Consider the following 15,804-nt stretch of genomic DNA (forward strand, 5'->3'; position numbering starts at 1 on the left):
TATTTACACACACACACACACACACAAGCACTGAAGCAGCTGCTAGTGCTGACGTGTCAGCAGACTGCTTTTCCTTCCTTCAATTTTGCCCTCCAAATGTTAAGACTCTTGCAACTTTTCTATTATTACAATGAACCAAAATTCACCATTTAGCTACAACATGCAACTCAGTAAAGCACAAAGATGGGAGGGGGGCTGCATCAGTACTAAAAGCCCTCAAATGTTACAGGTGAGGATCCATCACAACTCTCATACCACCAGAATAGGGACGTTCAGCTGCTTGGACTGTTTTCGAAAGCAAACCCCAACTGTCAAAGCAAAGTGCCCTATTTTGTAAGACGGAGGTCCCTTTCAAGTAACGTGTGTGTAACTGGAAACCCCTACCTGCAGCTGTCAATGTTGTTGGTCTGAGGTTTGGGATAGCTCTCAGAGAGAGAAACGATTTGGTGTTCCTTACAACCAGGAAACAATTAAAGGAGCAACAAGTTAAGAAGTTCCGTTAGAAGCACGTAAGCCATAGTTACATCCAGCTGCTCCCTTTTTAATTCTGTGCAGCTGCCATCTACCCTAATCAGATGGTTCTGAGCTAAACAACTTTATTGCATTCTAAGCTGTAGCAAAGCTGCTACCATGGCTCAGTGTCCCGGGGCATATATTCCAAAACACAGAGCTTTTTGAGACAGTTATCCCAGAAACATTTGTCACTAATCCAGGCTTGTCAATAGACAGATCAACCAAATATCATGTAAAATTGCTTCAGGTTATCATGAAAGGAAGCTTTACACAAGATTTTGCTTTCAGATAATGGCCAAATTCTTATTACTTAAGCAATCAACGTAAATCTTGGTGGTGAATTGCTGTACATTAGAATGCCAGTGTACAGTAAGTAATTGACACTGTGTGCCAAGTCACACAGCTTTGTGTGCAACAGTTAATGTCTATACTCACTTGTTAACTTGTGGCAATTCCTTTCTGAGACTTGAAGAGGAACTTGCATTATGCCAATGGGTTTAACTAATAGGATTTTAGTCAATACATATTAGCCACAAATGACTAACATAAGTACATAAATGACATATAATGGCAGCAGTTTCAATTGGCCAATATGATGCTAGGAATACAGATAGTATGGGCACTCTGTCTCCCACTTGTGTGCTAAAGAACACTTGGAAGAAGTTAATTGGTGGGTCTACATGATGAGTAGCAAATGTGACCCACTGTTGGCAGACTTGCACCCACTATACGTCAGGTACTAATATACATATGTTTTATATCAGTTTAACTGCCATGTCTCCAGGAATCTTGAAAATTAAAGTAAGGGTTCTGAGAATTCAAAGTTCTACTTAGCTCCACTCACAAAGCTTCAGTTGTTATGTTCTGTAAGAGGAACAAACGCAAAGTATACAAATTTAACAATGGAATCCTAATTCAAAGATGTACTGGTTATAGGTGATTAGGATTCAGCAGAGATATTAATCTGCCAGCAGAACACTCTTCTGCCTGGTCATCTCAGATACCTGACAACAGAACTTTTCTCAGACACCTGCCATCAGAAGAGCCAGAAAAGAAAAAGAACAAATTCTACATTCAAATCTCCTCCAGCCAAAGTATTGGCAGAAAATTATGCCAGGGTGGTGAGGGTTGTAAGCAATTTCAGACACCTCTAAGCTGCGAGGGTTTTGGATTCATCACAGCTTCAGATGAACTACGGTAGCATCAGGGCATCTGATGCTTGACCATTGTAGCCAGTTAGCACTGAATGAGTCTGTGGATGAATCTAACAGTGCAAAGCCAGTAAACTGAAGGAACAAGCATTCCTCATATGCTATGGTAAATGGCATATGAATTACTGTACTTTCCTCTGAGGGTCAACTGTAACACATTTAAATAAACAGATCTATACCTGAGGACATGGGTTCAGAAGCAGCAGTCATAGCACATGGCAGCACTTTTCTCAATCCACTTAAACAAGAGGCTTATTGTTTGCATCCCAGACAAGTCAATGATAATAAACATAGAGTACAGGAAGTTAATCTGTATCCACACCATTTGAATAAACATAAAGTTAACAGCAAAATCAATGCAAAGCTCTGAATCTTGCCAAGATTCCTTGCAGATCCTTATCCACACTGTGCTTTATTTGTACCTTCCTGTGCCATCTTGTCTCTGAATTCACCTTGTTCTTGCCATGTTGCTTTGCTGCCTTAAACTTTCTCTCCAAACAAAAGGGTACAAGAGATAATATTGGCTGCAATCATCTGAAATGACTTGAGCATTTCCTCTCAGGGCCTATGTTTTTTGCAACAGAAACAGGGATGCTACAATCATGGGTTACCCAGTTGTGCAGGTCTTCACTATAAGGTGAATAACCACAACAACTTCCTATCTCCTAACTCGTATCTATTAATTGTACAAATCATCAAACAGTATGATCTAATGGTTGTTGTGGGTTTTTCAAGCTCTTTGGCCATGTTCTGAAGTTTGTTCTTCCTACCGTTTCGCCAGTCTCTGTGGCCAGCATCTTCAGAGGACAACACCCTCAGACAAACAGAAAGCAAGGTGAGAAAGGGATTCTCGCACAAAATTTAAGCAGAATCATTTCTTTCCCACCTCTTGTAAAGGGAGTGGTTAAAGGCATCGATGTGCTAAGACCAACTTGCATCTGCTGCAGCCTCCCTGTCTTGAGCAAGTGTGGCAGCCAGCAGGCCATGATTTCCTGCACAAGAAAGCAGAGTGACGTATGTGCATTTCTTCTTAGCAGTTTCAAGCAGGTCATCGTGTTTGTCTGTTGTAGTAAAAACAACAGCGTCCGATGGCAACTTAAACACATTTAATGCTGAACGAAATGTGTTTGTCCTAAAGGTGCTGCAAAGCTTTTTGTTATTTAATCACATGTGAGTCTTAATGTATACGTGTGTAAAGCATTTGAGAAGCTCTCAGTGAAGGGTGCTGGGGGGAGGTTATTATGAAAGCATAAAATGATTATTGGTTCAAGTTTGGATCAGAGTAGAAATGAATGTTCAGATTGGTTATTATTTTTCCTCTGAACTGGTTTGTCCGTTTCCGATGCCAGCACCCCTGTTGGTATTACAGATTTTTCACAGAGAGAATTAATTCTGCTTTTGAATTTAATTTCCACTTTCTTCATTTAGGCATTATTACCTTCTATATAATCAGGTGTAAGCATCACACATATGGAATTGTGCTCGCAGGATTGTGAATGCAGCTGTGTAGGCTGTGAAATATTTTGTTTTCAAATTCATTTGTGCACTTTCCTCAAAATTATGGCTATCTACAGATTTTCTGAAATATCTGCCCTGCTGTTCATAAGCCATAAAATATAATCTGTCTTTTGTGGGACCCCAATTGGTAAATTGCATTAAAAAATTAGGCTAGCGACTCCTTATTAGAAGTTGAGCATAAAGATTGAGCACAGCCAGTGTTACATTAAAGGAATGCTAGATAACCCACCTTGTGCTAGAGTTGCTTTGAAATAACTTTTGCTTCATCAATTAACAATAAAAATAATAAAAAGAATAGCATGTTGTCAACAAAGAGATCCCTTTTAATAATAGGATTGAGAAACTAATTTGAGGTATTTATTTTAACTGCTTTTGTACATGAATTTGCCACCTCTCCTTTTAAAAACCCATTAAAAGCACATGTTATTAATTAAAGATACAGGTAAAGTTTAGATAGACGTTAATAGTATGACTGAATTTGGGAAGTGGTAGATGTGAGAAGAATAGAAAACATCACATCCACCTTTTAGCATGTTTTGTTAATGCTCAGGTAGACTATCTCATAACTCTACCAAGCTGAAATCTACAAGTTATTCACACCCTGGTGCCAAACAGACTGAGATACATGCTAATATTTCTGTTCTAGGTATTTTAGGATGGCAAGGAAGCCACTCTCTAAAGGCAAAAATAATGAAATTAGATCTGTCATACTTTGGGCACATCATGAGAAAACAAGCCTCACTGGAAAAGAGAATAATGCTAGGAAAAGTCGAAGGAAGCAGGAAAAGAGGAAGACAAAATATGAGATGGGTTGACTCCATTAAGGCAAGAGTTGAACAGGGCTGCTTAATGATAGGACATTTTGGAGACCACTCATTTATAGAGTTACAGAGTGGTTTCCATCAGAAGAGCAGTGATGCCACTCCAATACATGCCCAAACTCTGCTCCAGATGGTTAAAGAGCCTTCTAGAAGAGATTTTGGGGACAGCAGGCTGAGGGCAGCAGGGAAAAAATATTTAAAGTTCATTAAAGAATTATTCCAATTTTAGGAATAAGGCCGTCTTATACAAAATATATTTCTTTATTGGAATGAAGGTCTACATATATATAATACAACTTCTTATCTTCAGTTGATTTGGATTCTGTCGACAGTCGTGAACCATAATGCCCTGCCGGGTGGCAGTCTATGAGATGTACACCTTGTTACTATGCAAGCCAGAGATCACCTCACGAGAAGTAACAAGTCTTCACAAAAAATCTCAACTGCTCATGCAACACATTCATGTGTACAAGGATTCTGGCCTATACAACTGATATTATACCTTACATTAATTGAAATCTCATTTTTGGGGGGTAAAAATCAGCACACATGATTTTGGAGTGTGGGAAAAGCTGGTTACAGATTTAAAGCTGTCGGATTCTAATGTCAGTTGTTTCTCTGGTGTCAATTTCAGCCAGGTTTCAGCACTGCAGTTGCTGCCTTTAACTTCAGTATTAGGTTTGGGGGCTCAACTGCATAAGCAGCTCAAAGACATTCTATTTTCTTTCTTTCCATTAATGGCTGTTCTAGGGCAAACTAAACAAATCAGATTCTACACTTTGGTTAACTTTACAGATTTCTAACTCTTCACATGGACTTCAACTATTTTCTCTTTCTATGAAAAACACATACACATTGACTTCTCTCTCATACATACCCCCACACCCCCACACACAAACCTGAATTCACTAGCATTACTAATTTTAAGTAGACATGTATAGCAATGCAGTGTAGATTATATGTTCATCTACAATTTCATTAAAAAGTTCAGTTTATTCTTTATTCTGCAAGTGCACAACCAAGTCCATGGATCAATGAGCATCCACCTAAGATTTCAGTGACAAACACACCCAAACATATGACTTTTTTAAAAAAATTACTTCTTCATAAGTACACTTTATGCATGCCCATGTGCGTGCGTGCATGGGTGCACATATATCATCACACTCATGACCTGGAATCTGACCACAGTTCAGCAAATCATTAGCAATTATTCTTGCTTTCACATGACTTCGTGCTTTAATAAATCTTTCAAGACTGTATTTTGTATAAGAAACTCAAACTACATAGGAGAGAAATGTAAACATAAAAAATACTGTTTATATCAACATACTGTACATTCTAAGTACAAAATTTAACGGGTTTGCACCCAAAATATAAACTAAAAGTGTGTTCATGCTAATGCTATGTACATGTGATAAGTGACACTAATTAAGAGCCACTTCCATAAACCACTATGATCTGATGGACTAGGATTGGACTAGGATTCAGGTGACCTGGGTAAAAAAAAAAATCTGTAGCCAGCCATGGACACTCACTGGTGTGCGTGTGTGTGTGTGTGAATCCATGTAATGGCCATTCTTTGAATATCTATCACACCCTGAAAAACCTATTAGGCTCATCATAAATCATATGTGACGTGATGGCATGGCACATAAGAACAGCATGAGTCAATTGAAAGGGAAACAACAACAACAACAATATGCCATGAAGTGAGTTCTGATTTATGTCAACCCTTTCCAGAGGTTTCTGAGTAGAAAATGGTCAGAACTAATTCTTCTAGGGGCAACCTGGTGTGTGCATCTTGCTCAAAGCTGGAAGGGTTGGCTCTTCTCCTGGGACAAATAGTGGGGAAGCAAACTCCCAACCTCTGGCTCTGTAGCCAGTCTCATTGAACTATCCAGACTCCACAGTTTTCTGCTTTACTTAATACCTATCGAAAATAATTTAAGAATCTCAGTTATCTTTTCCTTTTCCAAGCTCTCTTTTCATATCAAACCCCTTGACTTCGTCTAGGCCAGAAGAAGTCAATGTGAAAACTGATGTTATAATTGGTAGACTGCACTCTGCCTGTTACAACTTAACACACTGCAGAAGCAGACATAATGATGCTGATTGGTCTACAATTTCTACTGACTTTTGGTACCAAACCTTGATGTGTGAGCATTTCCTTGGGGAAGGGAGAAAAATGAAGTTGAAGCTTGTGAATGTAGACTAGTTCTTCTCAAGCAGGAGAGAGAGGCATATGGTCCCCTAGAAGGACCTGGAACATCTGAAGGGGGGCAGAGACTGGAAAGAATTCTTCACACATGACCTTATAAGGTTCATTATGCAATTTATACAATCCTGATTAGGACTATATTTCTTTCATATTGTGTTTATGGTTGTGGCCAAAAAAATAAAATATAAATAAAAAAAAAGGCTGAGAACAGCTGATGTGGGCTATTCTGCAAAGTCTCAGCTGCAAGCCTCCTCTTGTTTTTTCTCTTTCTCACTTCAACTAGTTTTTTGTGCATAACCTGTATGTGTATATGTGTGTTAATGAACTCAGAGACCTGGTGCTGATCCAGTTCTTTCTTTCTTTCTTTCTTTCTTTCTTTCTTTCTTTCTTTCTTTCTTTCTTTCTTTCATAAATATTTCTTTAATTAAATTTCTATCTTTCCCATTCTAAAAAACAAGCGGACAATTTTGGATTGTTTGTACAACTGTCTGAAGTACTGAGTCCCATTATACCTCATACATCATAAGCAACTTTTGGAAAAGAAGTAACAATGAAAGCTGGCATGAGCAAACACTATGGCTCCTTGTAAAGTGTGGAATGTTATTTTGAAGAAGAATATAATATATGCTAAAGCCATCCATAAATGAACAGAGGTTGCACGATGCTGTGGCCCCCAAAGCATCATCCTACAACTGAGTAATTATGGATGGCTTCAGCATGTTGTTATATTATTCTTAGAATAATAAATATTTTCTGGCTTCTAGTCATAACAGACAATTTCCCAAGGTTATCAATACTATAACGTCTAGATCAAAAAGTTACGTAGAACTATGTAACGCTTTGTACATAAATCTACCACTAAAGACAGTATAAAAACTGCAAATAGTGAGAAATGAAATTTGTAAAGGAGACTAGGCAACAGTATCACCTCTCTTCCGTGGTATTTCAATTTAGCTGACTCCAAATGTCAGGTGTATGTCTTTGGAATCTAGCTACTTCTTGTTCCAGGTCACCCAACCACAAAGGTTGTCAACAGGTGCCTTTTTTCTGATGTAAGACAGTTTTGACAAAGATTTGCCCTGGGACAACTGCCTGACACACACTGATGCTATTTCCTCCAGTCATTAAAACTTTTTAGGCTCTTAAAACAGTCTATTGCTCTCCTGTATTTTTATTTATTATGTTTCAGTGTTTATTGTTATAATTTTATTGTTTTTCCCTCCACTATGGCAAGAGTTGCACACCCATTTCCCATTCCCCTCCAGTAGAAGTAAACAGTATATAAATCCCCATGCCAGCAAATCTGGCTACAATTGTCTACATGAACCAAACAACAATGCCCTTGCTGGAAATCAAACTAGATTGGTTCCTTCCAATCCAATCCAATCCAATCATGGCGATCCATCTAATGAGCATATCTCACTTGTTCTAAAGATCCTACATTCAGCCGCACCCATGCAAAAAATGTTTCTAGCAGCCTCCCACAATTCAATTATAATGGGAGAATACAGCCTTAGTTACACGTGGGCACATTCATAGTTATGTACACATCACTTTAATTAAAAGATAGGGTAAGTATTGTATGCAGTTAAAACTCTCAAGTAATATCACGATGATTTAGAACATGAGACATAATTGTAATTAAGCATATTTACTCCAAAATGAGTTTAATAGTACTTCCTTCCTGATAATGATGCTAAAGATTGCTGCTTTCATCAAGTTAAACTGTGCAAGTAACACTGTAATCCTACACTGTCTACTCAGTATCCACTAAATTTACAGGTGTTCAAGGTAAGTAAGCTTCTCAGTATAAGAATGAAGTGAGGTAGGGGAACAGATGTAGCCATTATTTTCTGATCTTAAGCTTATATTTACTTCAAGTTTCACTTTCATCCACTATGTTGTATCATGGAGATGGTTAGAAAAATCATACAAACAAAATATTCCTTAAGTATATAAGACTGAGGCATTCCACAAAAGTTCAGAAGGGAAACTGTCCTATTTTAAAATGTGGACTTCTAAATATGACTGCCATCTGATGTATGAAAATTATTCACAACTAAAAACAGACAGTCTGGAAATAACTGGGATGACTTCATTTAGACAGAATTGCCCAAATCTGTTTCTAATAAGCACAGTACACATAAATTTTTACAATATGACAAGGAAAACAAACTTAATAAAAATTCCTGATCTTTTTTAACACAACCACGCTATAGCCATGATATGTTTATAATATTTGGTTCATGATATCACAGCTAAGCAACAAAATATAAGAAACATAAAATCAGTTACTAGGTATGACTTCACCTCACAACTACTGTAATTCCATTGGAATTGTATATTCAATCCTCATTGCTCAGTTCTAAACTTTCCCGCACGCCTATCTCTACTAATTAAACAAATGGAGGAAAGTCTGGAAGCTTGCTGCTCATAAAGACTCCCTGGTAGACTTAGGGCCTGTCCAGATGGATATAAATAGATCGCTGTTGGTATGCATCGGTGAGAATCAAATTATGGCATCCACACTCGTTTCTACTTAGATCAATCTATTCTGCCCATTACAAGCTGCCCTGCTCCTTTCTGGGCATGGCACTAAGGGCTCCTGGTTTCTAGGTACAATTCAGCACGCTCCTAATTACGCCATTGACTAAACCATGTGGACCGCTAGTTCACACCCAAACGAAGCTGTGGGTGGTGTTAAACGGGGAGACAACCCAATGACATACTAAATGGGAGAAATTTTCATCTTTTATTTTATATTTCCCTAACTGCTTCTGTGAAATTGTAATACTATGCTAGGCTGATGCATTGCTCTTTCAATAAGCCACTTATTTCGTTTAACAATACAGCAAAAAAAAGGAAAATCACTGTCGTACGCAGAATGACGGATGAATGTCGGGGCGCTCACCACTTTGGTGCATGCGCTCGTAATCTCAAGATTAGACCACTGTAATGCGCTCTACGTGGGGCTGCCTTTGAGGCTGCTGTGGAAACTACAGGTGGTGCAGAATGTGGCAGCCAGACTTCTCAGTGGAGTGAAAAAATTCCAACACATTTCACCCACTCTGGCCGCACTGCATTGGCTGCCCATCCGATTCTGCATCGACTTCAAAGTGTTGATGCTTGCGTATAAAACCCTAAACGGTTTAGGGCCTCGATATTTGGCGGAATGCCTTCTACCACCAAGATCTACTCGTGTCACTCGCGCGAACCAGGAGGTGAGGCTGAGGAGCCTAACGCCGAGGGAGGCCCGGAAAGAAAAGACAAGAAATCGGGCCTTCTCGGCGGTGGCTCCTCGCCTCTGAATTAACCTTCCCCCTGATATTCGCACGGCCCCCTCGCTGGGTATTTTTAAAAAGCAACTAAAAACATTGATGTTTCGGCAGGCCTTCCCCCCCCCCCAGTTAATCCCTGACTCCTCTTTCCTTTTTTTTTTTCCTAGTGTTTTATCCAAATGTTGAAAGTTTTCCTCTTTGTAAAATGGTTTTTATTATTGTTGTTCCCTTTGTCGTGAGCCGCCTAGAGTGGTCTATCGACTAGATAGGCGGGATATTAAATAAATAAATAAATAAATAAATAAATAAATAAACAAACAAACAAATAAATAAATAAAAGGTGGGCTAGTTGACTCTATGGGCTCCCCCCCCAAAGACAGGGCAGCCCCAGTAGAGCCGTGGGCGAAGAGAAAGACAGGAAAAGAGGGTTACCTCCCTTCCGTCACCCCAAACTTCACCCCAATGATTCCACTCCTTCTGCCACTGTGCTTTGCTGCTGTTGCCTCTTTACTTGCAAGTAAATTAAACTTATAAATTAGTTAACTAGGGAAACTTACTCGTGAGTAAATCAGTGACCCAAGTACTTGTGTAGAACCTTTTCAAGGGAGATTTGACATCTCCAGTGTAAATGGAAAGATTGCTTAAGCGAGAGAAAAAATAGATCACATTCAAGGTGAGAAACATCTAAGTGTAAACCAGACCACTCCACATTCCCCCGTCTAACACCTTAGAGGGGGCTCCAAACTCTGCCTTCATATCTAGCTTGGATTTAAAACCTGTTCTTTGAAAGTAGGACCGAAGAAATATCAGATCAACTTCTAAGCAACTCCATGGCTCTATTAGGAGGCACAGTGGTTAAACAGTAGTGCAGCCAAAACTCTGCTCACAACCCAGCTTCACTCAACCTTCCATCCTTCTGAGGTTGGTAAATTAAGTATCCAGGTCTCGGGGTGGTGGTGGATGTGCAGTCTGCATAATTAAATTGTAAATCATCCAGAGAGTATTTTAAACACTATGGAGCAGGATATAAGCGGCACACTTTGCTTTTGCTTTCTTCATCTTGACATGCAAACTGCATCAAATGACAAATGACAATGGCAGCTATTTTTTTTGGTATAAATTATGGTTAATTGCACAAGGCGACACTTTAATGCAAATAACTTTTCGATACAAATGTAATACACAAAATGATGCTTAATGCTTTGTTGCCTGAATTTATAAGTTCTAGAAACATCAAAGAGAGTATTTGTGCCTTTGTGGATTAAACCGCAGAAGCCTCTGTAATGCAAGGTCAAAAGACCTACAGTCGTAAGATCATATCCACATGACAGAATGAGCTCCCGTCGCTTGTCCCAGCTCCTGCCAACCTAGCCGTTCGAAAGCATGTAAATGCGAGTAGATAAATAGGCACCACCTCAATGGGAAGGTAATGACATTCTGTGTCTAGTTGCGCTGGCCACGTGACCACGGAAACTGTCTATGGACCAATGCTGGCCCTACGGCTTGGAGACGGGGATGAGCACCGCGCCCTAGCGTTGGACACGACTGGACTAAATGTCAAGGGGAACCTTTACCTAACAACCAAACCCAGTACAGTGGGGTCTCTACTTAAGAATGTCCCTACTTAAGAACAATCCAACTTAAGAACAGCTCCATTTGCTAAATTTTGCTTCTACTTGAGAACAGAAATCCAAGATAAGAACAGGAAAAAAACCTTTCCTGCTCTTTTTTTAACCTTAGGTCATCTTAGGTTAAAAAAAACCTCCCCCTAGTGGTAGAGTACGTATTAATCAGCTTTGCATTAGTTCCTATGGGAACTAATGCTTCAATGTACGAACGCACCTCTACATAACAAAAAAACAGCCAGAACGGATTAATTGGTTTTCAGTCCATTCCTATGAGAAATTTTGCTTCAACTTAAGAACGTTTCAACTTAAGAACACCATTCCAAAACGGATTAAGTTCTTAAGTAGAGGTTCCACTGTAGTTTCTATGGACGGAAAAGAGCAGATACGGATTAAATGGTTTTCAATGCATTCCTATGGGAAATGCAGATTCAACATAAGAACTTTTCAACTTGAGAACCACCTTCCAATACGGATTAAGTTCTTAAGTAGAGACCCCACTGTATTTGCTCTCTTTGTGTGTGCTGCTTACAGACAACCCTCCTATATCAAGTAACTATCAATACAGAATGGACCACACAACAGTGACACAGAGACGGGGACTAAACCCTGCTACAAACCGAGACACCAGCTCTGGCCCCTCATTTATTCTGGCAACACATTTACAGGACCTAACAATGTCAAACACAACATCTGCTGTCTTTTGCCAAAATGCCCCTCTGTACTGTACATAAGACAAACAGGACAATCTCTGCACAAAAGAATTAATGGACACAAATTGGACATTGAGAAGGGCAATACACTGAAACTGGTTTCAAATCATTTCAATCTACCTGCACATTCTGTACAAGACCTGAGAGTTGCCATTATGGAGACAAAAAATTACAGAACAAGAATCCAAAGAGAGCTGAGAAAAAATATATACATATGTCTAGAACCCATCTCAATTGACTCAATATAAGCCAAAGATGCTAAGACACTCTCATATATAAAACATTGCATCTGCTGTAATTCTTCAATATAGACAAGACTCAATGGACTAAAACAACACATCTCAGTGGACTCAATATAAGCTAAGACTGAGTGGACTCAACACAAGCCAAGGATTCTTAGGTCACTACCAAATGTTGCATCTGCTATAACTCCAACCTATATTTCTTTGTTAACTATCCAGTGCCACTTCACAAGCCCCACTGGAGATTACGACACTTCTTACCATGTTGTTCCCCTTTGTTAGCTACAGTCTGTAATTATTTAAGCCACCAATCATTATCATTATTTACTGAACAATGCTTCCTGGAACTGAGTATCAACAGAAGTCTTAATAGTCACTAGCAGGTGTGAAATGCCACATCCTTAACTTTTTGTATCCAGGAAACAACTAGTCTCTTTATTTTGGGGCCAGGTATAATTATATACGGTAACTATTTTGCCATGCAGTCCCACTCCCATATCTGAAGAAGTGGACTTGTCCACAAAAGCACACATTAAAATATAGAATTTAGTAAATGAGGTGTCATTAAATGGTATTTGTGCTAGTATTTTTGACATCTTATTTTTTTTTCATTTTTGTTTTGTTTTTACCTATCACCTCCTGGCAAATAGAAGGGGAGGATATAGAGGCTCCATGATCACTGCAGATGATGACAGCAGCCACAAAATTAAAAGACGCCTGCTTCTTGGGAGGAAAGCAATGACAAACCTAGACAATGGTTGTTGTGGGTTTTTCGGGCTCTTTGGCCATGTTTTGAAGGTTGTTCTTCCTAACATTTTGCCAGTCTCTGTGGCCGGCATCTTCATAGGACAGCACTAGACAACTTCTTAAAAAGCAGAGACATCACCTTGCCAACAAAGGTCCGCATAGTCAAAGCTATGGTTTTTCCAGTAGCAATGTATGGAAGTGACAGCGGGACCATAAAGAAGGCTGACTGTTGAAGAATTGATGCTTTTGAATTGTGGTGCTGGAGGAGGCTCTTGAGAGTCCCCTCGAATGCAAGGAGAACAAACCTATCCATTTTGAAAGAAATTAACCCTGAGTGCTCACTGGAGGGATAGATCCTGAAGCTGAGGCTCCAGTACTTTGGCCATCTCATGAGAAGAGAAGACTCCCTTGAAAAGACCCTGACGCTGGGAAAGTGTGAAGGCAGGAGGAGAAGGGGACAACAGAGGACAAGATGGTTGGACAGTGTCATCGAAGCTACCAACATGAATTTGACCAAACTGAGGGAGGCAGTGGAAGGCAGGAGGGGCTGGTGTGCTCTGGTCCATGGGGTCACGAAGAGTCGGACACGACTAAATGACTAAACAACAACAAAAGTAGTGGGGAAATTAAAGATGTCTTATGACAGTGACAGTGAACCTTTTTGAGCCTGAATGCCCAAACTGAAAAAAGAAAGCAGGTGGCATGTGGCAGCAGCAGAAGCGGAAGTGGTAGTGGAAGGGGAGATCCTGGGCACGGAGGTGCCTCTAGACCCCACTCCAGATACGCCTCCAGTCATTCCCAACCCTGCCAGCACCAGCTGCTCTGGATCGTGGCCCACCACCTGTCAGGGCATTAGCACCGCGGCTGCAGCTGCCTCCTCATGTTTGACTGCCAGGGGTAGCGATCCGGCAACTTATGGCTTGCGTGCCCACAGAGAGGGCTCTGTGGGCCAGTTGTGGCACATGTGCCATAGATTCGCCATCGCTGTCTTATGATCACAGAAGACAATTTTCTTCAGGGACTAAACTTTGCAAATATATATGCAAAGGTTTAATGCTTCTTCAATCTAGGCCCTTTCCAACCACTGTTGACTCTCCTGCCTGGCCCCTTTTCCAAGTAGGCTGGACTGCCTCTCATGGCTGCTTCTGTTCCAAAGATACCTACACCAAGCACTTTTATTTTGGGCTTCAAGAAATTTTCTGTTCTTTGGACAGGCTCAGATGTTGTGCGGTAATACAATGCAGAGTGCAGCACTCTAGGATGCATGAGAACAACAGTGCCAGTTTGTAGCAGGATGGGGAATCAAAGGCCAAAAACCAGGAGAAGAATGCTGCCCACTCAATTGTCAGAAAAATGGCCTCTGCACTTCGTCAGAAATTCCTGCAGACTTACCAAATAAATGTGTTGCTTTTATCACAAACAGTGAGATTCATATGGAAAATAGAAACACTAGATCACTTGACCTCAGGCTGTTCTGCTTTTTGACCACAGATGGCTATCATCAATAAAATCCTAAATCAACTTAAGATGTACTTTTAGCAGCCTCACTTTCTGTTCTTTATTAAAACAAGAGAGATATTCTGTTAAAATTCTAGATTATTTAACAGTATTTATGTGAACAATCTAGTTCAAAAAGAAAATCAAGATCTTCAACTGAAGTTTACAACTCCTACAAATAATACTTTAGTCTCTCATGTGTTTCATACTGTCTCACCACATGGACAGCTATCAATTAAGAAATGATTACAAATATTTATATAGTGTATATTGACAATTCAGTAAAATGGATGTTTGCCTGTTGTTATTTTTAGCATTCCTAAGCCCTCAGAGAAAGTAAGACATAGTATACTTTTAAGGGCACTTCTGGTCAGTTATCACAACATTTTAGGTTCCTCTTAGGACTCAGCATGTGCCAGCTTCTAGAAGCAGAGTGGGGAATTCATCTTTGCACCCAGATGCATAACCCATTGAGCTATCCCACCTTTTCAACAGGAAATATATATCTGATGTAATTTAGATCAGTAAATACATTACAGAAAGCATATGTGAATTTCGTTGTATTGTGAATTTCGTTGTATGGTATACTGTGTATATACTTACAATGACAATAAATTATATTATTATATATTATATTATGCCTATTAGCCACTATAAGGACAGCCCGTAGGGTGTCACAGCCTAGCCTGAAATGTTGGCATATATACTAGTCTAAGTACATATGCCAACATATGCTAAAAAAAAAAAACAGAAACATAAATTTGCCATAAAATGTTACATATGTATGGCAAGAGTATCAGGCAAAGTCCAAAGAAACAAAACAAAAGACAAAAATGTGGCACTTTAAAGACTATTATACAGTATTTTAATGTAAGCTTTAGTGGACACATCCACGTCATCAAATATAAAGAAACAGAATGAAATGCTGAATGGAATATCAGTTTCATACTAAATACAACTACTTTTTCCTGGTCTTTTGATCCACTCTGTTGTCCATCTTATTCTACATTACCAAAATCATAATTTAGAAATTCATAATTTTGGAATTCTTAGTCTTGGCATTGCCTTAAGCAACCAAATCACTAATACGTTGTTTGCACATTCTAGTTTGGCAATACAGTTTTAAAATTTAGAGTGCATACAATGCACCCCTTTATTTACAAATTATGTAACTGATGCACAAAATATTCCTAAGCATATAAAACTGAAGTAGTATACATCAAGTTCAAAATGTGAAAAAAAATCTGGGAAGCATACCAGAAGTAGATATTTTCCTTAAACTCATTGCTGATAAAGATCAACTGTGGCCGCAGATTTCTCATGTAAATGAGATTAATATTATGCCTACAGGATGCAGCAATTGTTTTGTCAGAGTAACCACAAATCAATATGTATACACATTGAATCTCTGGTTTGCT

At 39.3% G+C, this 15,804-nt stretch overlaps 1 protein-coding gene across 33 annotated transcripts in view; it reads right to left on the reverse strand.

Moving 5' to 3' along the window:
- FOXP1 (forkhead box P1) overlaps window positions 1-15,804 on the reverse strand; it is a 689,964-nt gene that overhangs the window by 167,204 nt on the left and 506,956 nt on the right. The window contains exon 1 of one of the 33 annotated variants that reach the window (XM_020791069.3): window positions 385-13,768. The exons of the other annotated variants lie outside the window; for them this stretch is intronic. The gene's annotated coding sequence lies outside the window, so the exon portion shown is untranslated. Of the gene's footprint in view, window positions 1-384; window positions 13,769-15,804 lie in introns of those variants that run through there. 33 annotated transcript variants of the gene reach the window in all.

Source organism: Pogona vitticeps, chromosome 2, assembly GCF_051106095.1.
Source record: "Pogona vitticeps strain Pit_001003342236 chromosome 2, PviZW2.1, whole genome shotgun sequence".
Lineage (NCBI taxonomy): Eukaryota > Metazoa > Chordata > Lepidosauria > Squamata > Agamidae > Pogona > Pogona vitticeps.